This window comes from Macaca thibetana, chromosome 14 (genome assembly GCF_024542745.1).
Source record: "Macaca thibetana thibetana isolate TM-01 chromosome 14, ASM2454274v1, whole genome shotgun sequence".
NCBI lineage: Eukaryota > Metazoa > Chordata > Mammalia > Primates > Cercopithecidae > Macaca > Macaca thibetana.
The window spans coordinates 87,845,355-87,852,081 of NC_065591.1; positions in this window are offsets into that span (position 1 = coordinate 87,845,355).

A 6,727-nucleotide genomic window follows, 5' to 3' on the forward strand; every position below is an offset into this window, starting at 1 on the left:
GGAGGGCTCAGAAGACAGGAAGATGTGGGAAAGCTCAAAACTTCCTAGAGACTTGTTGAATGGCTTTGTTCAACAAATTGTTCAACAAATCAATGGCTTTTTGAATGCTGATAGTGATATGGACAATAAAGTCCAGGGTGAGGTGGTCTCAGATGGAGATAAGGAACTTGTTGGGAACAGGAATAAAGGTGTCTTTTGCTATGCTTTAGCAAAGTAACTGGCAGAATTTTGACCCTGCCATATAGCTCTGGGAAACTTTAACTTCAGAGAGATGATTTAGGATATGTCACAGAAGAAATTTCTAAGCAGCAAAGCATTCAAGATGTGACTTGGGTGCTCTTCAAAGCATTCAGTTTTATGCATTCACAAAGAGATGGTTTGGAATTGGAACTTATGTGTAAAAGGGAAGCAGAGCATCAAAGTTTAAAAAATTTGCAGCCTGATGATATGATAGAAAAGAAAAAGCCATTTTCTGAGGAGAAGTTCAAGCTGGAAACAGAAATTTGCATGAGTAATGAGGATCCAAATGTTAATTGCCAAGACAATAGTGAAAATGTCTCCAGGGTATGTCAGGTGTCTTCAAGGAAGCCCCTTTTATCACAGGCCCAGAGGCCTAGGAGGAAAAATTGATTTCATAGGCTATGCCCAGGGCCTTGCTTCTTTGTGCATTCTCAGGACTTGGTGCCCTGCATCCTAGCTGTGACTAAAAGGGGTCAATGTACAGCTCAGGCCATTGCTGCAGAGGGTGCAAGCTCCAAGCCTTAGTGGCTTCCACATGGTGTTGGGCCTGTGGATGCACAGAAGTCAATAATTGAGGTTTGTGAATCTCTGCCTAGATTTCAGATGTATGGAAACATCTGGATGTCCATGCAGAAGTTTGCTGCAGAGGGGGAGCTCTCATGGAGAACCTCTGCTAGGGCAATGTGGAAGGGAAATGTGGGCTCACAGCCCCCATACACAGTCCCCACTGGGGTACTGGCTACTGAAACTATGAAAAGAGGACCTCCAGACACCAGAATGGTAGATCCACTGACAGTTTGCACCATTAACCTGGAAAAGTGACAGACACTCAATACCAGTCTGTGAAAGCAGCTGGGAGGGGGTCTGTATCCTGCAAAGCCACATGGGCAGAGCTGCTGAAGACCATGGGAGCGCACTCCTGGCATCGGCATGACCTGGAAGTGACATGTGGTGTCAAAGGAAATTATTTAGGAGCTTTAAGATGTAATGATTGACGTGTTGGATTTTGGATGTGCACAGGGCCTGTAGCCATTCTGTTTTGGTCAATTTCTCTCTTTTGGAATGGGTGCATTTACCCAATGCTTGTATCCCCATTGTGTCTTGGAAGTAACTAACTTGCTTTTGATTTTACAGGCTCCTAGGCAAAGGGACTTGCACTGTCTCAGATGAGACTTTGGACTTGGATTTTTGGGTTAATGCTGAAATGAGTTAACACTTTGGAGGACTGTTGGGAAGGCATGATTGTGTTTTGAAATGTGAAGACGTGAGTTTTGGAGGGGCCAGGGGTGGAATGATATGGGTTGGCTTTGTCCCCACACAAATCTCATCTTGAATTGTAATCCCCACAATCCCCACATGTCATGAAAGGGACCCAGTGGAAAGTCACTAGATCACGGGGGCAGTTTCCCCTATGCTATTCTCATTATGGTGAGTAGGTTCTCACAAGAGCTGATGGTTTTATAATTGTCTGTCATTTCCCCTGCTTGCACTCACTTCTTCCTGCCACCCTGTGAAGAAGGTGTCTTCTTCTGCTTTGTCTTCTGCCATGATTGTAATTATTCTGAGCCCTACTCATCCAGGTGGAACTGTGAGTCAATTAAACCTTTTTTCTTCATAAATTGCCTACTGTCAGGTATTTCTTTATAGCAGCATAAGAAAGGACTAATACATAGTTCAAAGAAGCACTTCTGGGAGGTCCTCTAGATTTCAAATACGTTTTTTCTTGTCTTCATTGTGTAGCAGCACCCCATATCCCTTTGATAATCAGGATCAATCACTTACTGATTCAGTAACTTCTTTTTTACATATTAATTAAGCAATACGGGGATCTCAAAATGAACTGATGTAAGTATTAACTTCTGCTTTTGTGAGATTATTGTTATTTCTCTTAATGAAATTTTCCATTCCTTAGGTATTAAACCTCTAATCCAGCAAATAAGAAAAAAAAAACATTTTGCAAATAGGTCATTCAGTACAAAAGTAAGTGAACCCACTCTCACTTCCACACCTTCCTTGAGTTATAGATCCACATATGTCTACCAGAGAAGGAGCATCGTTTATTGGAAGCTGTCTCAAGGGATGTGGTGTCTTCTATAGGGAAGAACATTAATTTTATAAGATATTGTCCCCTGACCAGTGTCATAACTCAGTCTTGATTATACCATTAATGATTCTTGTAATATCAGTTTCTTCTGGGCAATAGGGCACATGGTAAAACCAGTGAATCCAATTGACATTTTGCATTGTCTCATTTTGACTGTAAAATGAGTTCCTTGTTCAGATTCAGTGTTAGGTGGGATGCCATGACAGTGAATAGACATTTAGTAATTCTAAAGAAGTTGGTGTTAGGCAAAGCATGACAGGCAGAGAAGAATAAGTGTCGAATAAGTGTCTGGATAAGTGTCTATCCAGAATAAGTGTCTATTCCTCTGAGGACAAATCATTGCCCACTTCATAATGGCAGAGACTAATATAATCAATCTACTGCTAGGTGACTGGATGCTCCCTCCCAGGCATGCTACTGTATTGAAAACTCAGCATCAGCTTTTGTCACTGGCAAATTAGGCATTTAGTGATGGAGACAGTCAGATTCAGCTTTGATGAAAGAAAGGACATATTTTTCCATCTATCTTTAGCTCAATTCTTGCCACCGAGGCCCCGTTGTTTATAGACTCATTGAGCAAGTACTGGGGTGGCTGAGAAAAGAGACCCACTATCATCCGAAAATTGGACATATTGTCACCAGACTATTGAGAGCCTCTTCTCTCATGGGTAACTAAGTATGCATTCACATACAACACAAATTTCTCACACTCTGGGTCCATTCCAAGATGTCCATCTACAACCTCTTCCTCACATTTCCTTGTCACCGGTTCTCCAGAATGATTTCTTCTATTCATTTGAACATTTGACCAAACAGACTGACACCATAAATAGATATAGAATTGAAATTGATCACATCTCCTTACAAGCAAAGTGAAAAACAAAATAGATCTCATTAGCACAGAGCAGAAACTAGAGTATCATCTGAATGTTGTTTAATATTATTTTGAGTACAAAGTAAAAGATGATAGAATAGCTCAAATAACACCATAAATGGTTAAACAGAACTATAGTAAAAATGTAGAGTGTGAATCTGTATGTTTCAAGGACCAGTGAATCTGTACATATATTTTACAAAATCAGCCAAAAAATAATTGCATGTTCTTTCTTATAAGTGGGAGCTGAATAATGTGTACACATGGACATAGAGTGTAGAATGATAGACAATGGCAACTCAGAAGGGTGAGAGGGTGGGAGCGGGGTGGAAAATGAGAGATTACTTAATGAATACTGTATTGGTCCGTTTTCACACTGCTGATAAAGACATACCTGAGACTGGGCAATTTACAAAAGAAAGAGATTTAATTGGACTTACAGTTCCACATGGCTGGGGAGGCCTCACAATCATGGTGGAAGGCAAGAAGAAGTAAGTCACATCTTATTTGGATGGCTGCAGGCAAAATAAAAGGGCTTGTGCAGAGAAACTCCCATTTTAAAACCATCAGATCTCATGAGACCCATTCACTATCATGAGAATAGCATGGGAAAGACCTGTCCCCATGATTCAATCATCTCCCACCAGGTCCCTCCCACAACATGTGGGAATTATGGGAGCTACAATATGAGATTTGTGTGGGGACACAGAGCCAAACCATATCATTCTGCCCTTGGCCCCTCTCAAATGTCCTATAATCACATTTTAAAACCAGTCATGGCTTCCCAACAATCCCCCAAAGTCTCAACTCATTTCAGCATAACTCAAAAGTCCACAGTCCAACATCTCATCTGGGACAAGGCAAGTCTCTTCTGCCTATGAGCCTGTAAAATCAAAAGCAAGTTACTCACCTCCTAGATACAATGGGGGTGCAGGCATTGGGTAAATACAGCCATTCCAAATGGGAGAAATTGCCCAAAACAAAGGAGCTACAAGCCCCATGCAAATCTGAAATCCAGTGGAACAGTCAAATTTTAAAGCTCCAAAATGATCTCCTTTGATTCATGTCTCACACTCGGGTCATGCTGATGCAAGAGGTGGGTTCCCAAGGTCTTGGGCAGCTCCAACCCTGTGGCTTTGCAGGGTAGAGCCTCCCTCCTGGCTGCCTTCACAGGCTGGCATGGAGTGTCTGTGGCTTTTCCAGATTCACAGTGCAAGTTATCATTGGATCTACCATTCTGGGGTCTGGAGAAAGGTGGCCCCTCTTCTCACAGCTCCCCTAGGCAGTGCTCCCATAGGGACTGCGTGTGGGGGCTCTGGGCCCACATTTCCCTTCCACACTGCCCTAGCAGAGGTTCTCCATGAGGGCTCCACCTCTGCAGCAAACTTCTGCCTGGGCATCCAGGTATTTCCATACATCTTCTGAAATCTAAGTGGAGGTTCCCAAACCCCATTTCTTGACTTCTGTGCACTCACAGGCTCAATACCACATGAAAGTTGCCAAGGCTTGAGGCTTGTACCCTCAGAAGCCACAGCCCAAGCTCTATGTTGGCCCCTTTCAGCCATAGCTAGAGCAGTTGGGACACAGGTTACCAAGTCCCTAGGCTGCACACAGCACGGGGACCCTTGGCCCATCCACAGAACCACTTTTTTCTCCTAGGTCTCTGGGCTTGTGATGAAACGGGTTGCTGTGAAGACCTCTGACATACCCTGTAGACATTTTCACCATTGTGTTGGTGATTAATATTCAGTTCCTTTTACTTTTGTTACTTATGCAAATTTCTGTAGCTAGCTTGAATTTCTCCTCAGAAAATGGGATTTTCTTTTCTATCACATTGTTAAGCTACAAATTTTCTGAGCTTTTATTCTCTACTTTTCTAATAAAATGGAATACCTTTAACAGCACCCAAGTCACCTCTTGAATGCTTTGCTGCTTAGAAATTTCTCCCACTAGATACCTTAAGTCATCTCTCTGAAGTTCAAAGTTTCACAAATCTCTAGGGCAGAGGCAAAATGCCACCAATCTCTTTGCTAAAACATAACAAAAGTTACATTTGCTCCAGTTCCCAACAATTTCCTTATCTCCATCTCAGACCACTTCAGCCTAGACCTTATTGTTCACATCACTATAGCATTTCTGTCAAAGCCATTCAACAAGTCTCTAGGAAGGTCCAAACTTTCCCACATTTTCCTGTCTTCTTCTGAGCCCTCCAAACTGTTCCAATCTCTGCCTGTTACCCAATTCCAAAGTCACTTCCACATTTTCAGGTATCTTTACAGCAATGCCCCACTCTACTGGTATCAATTTACTATATTAGTTCATTTTCATGCTGCTGATACAGACATACCTGAGGCTGGGTAATGTACAAAAGAAAGAGGTTTAATTGGACTTACAGTTCCACATGGCTGGGGAAGCCTCACAATAATGGCAGAAGGCAAGGAGGGGCAAGTCACATCTTATGTGGATGGCAGCAGGGCAAAAAAAAAAAAAAAAGAAACAAAACAAAACAAAACAAAACAAAACAAAAAAAACTTGTGCAGAGAAGCTCCCGTGTTTTAAAGCCATCAGAGCTTGTGAGACCCATTTGCAATCACGAGAACAGCATGGGAAAGACCTACCATCGTGATTCAATCATTGCCCACCAGTCCCTCTCACAACACGTGGGAATTGTGGGAGTTACATGATGAGATTTGGGTGGGGACACAGCGAAACCATATCAAGTACAACGTACATTATTATTCCAGTCACGGATACACTAAAAACCCTGACTTCACTACTAAGTAATACATTCATGTAACAAAATTACACTGGTACCCTATACATTTATACAAATAAAATAAAATTTAAAAAAGAATCACAAAAATTTGGATTACAGTGGTAAATATGGCAGATTATATTTTCAAAAAGTCACCACAAGAATATAATTCATCACACTTCTTCTTACAATGTGATGTTGATAAATCTCCATCAAGAGATGGGATTGATGTTCTCTCTCCTTGAATCTAGGTTAGCCCATGACTATAAAGAAGTGACATTTTGTGTCTTTTGAGGCTAGGTTATAAAAGATATGGTGTTCATCAGTGTCTCTCTCTCTCTCTCTCTCTCTCATTCTCTCTCTCTCTCTTTCTCTCACTTTCTCTTTCTATCTAGACAGAGCAATAGTCACTCTTAGAACACAGTCACCACGTCATGAAGAATACCAGGTCACTTGGAGAAGTCATATGTAGACATTCCAGCTAACAGCCAACATCAACCAGCTAAAGTCCTAGCCAATATCCAGTTTCTACTACCAGACATGTGAGTGAGCAAGCATTCACATGTGTCCAGTTCTCAGTCATCAAGTCACCCTTACCCTTAAATTATCCAACTGAGGCCCCAGATGTACTATAGCTGAAAAAAATATGCCATCTGTGTCTTGTTCAGAATATGTGAGTGGCTTGGTGGGTATCGCAGCTCATGCCTGTAATCCCAGCACTTTGAAAGGCTGAGATGGGAGGATCTCTGGAGCT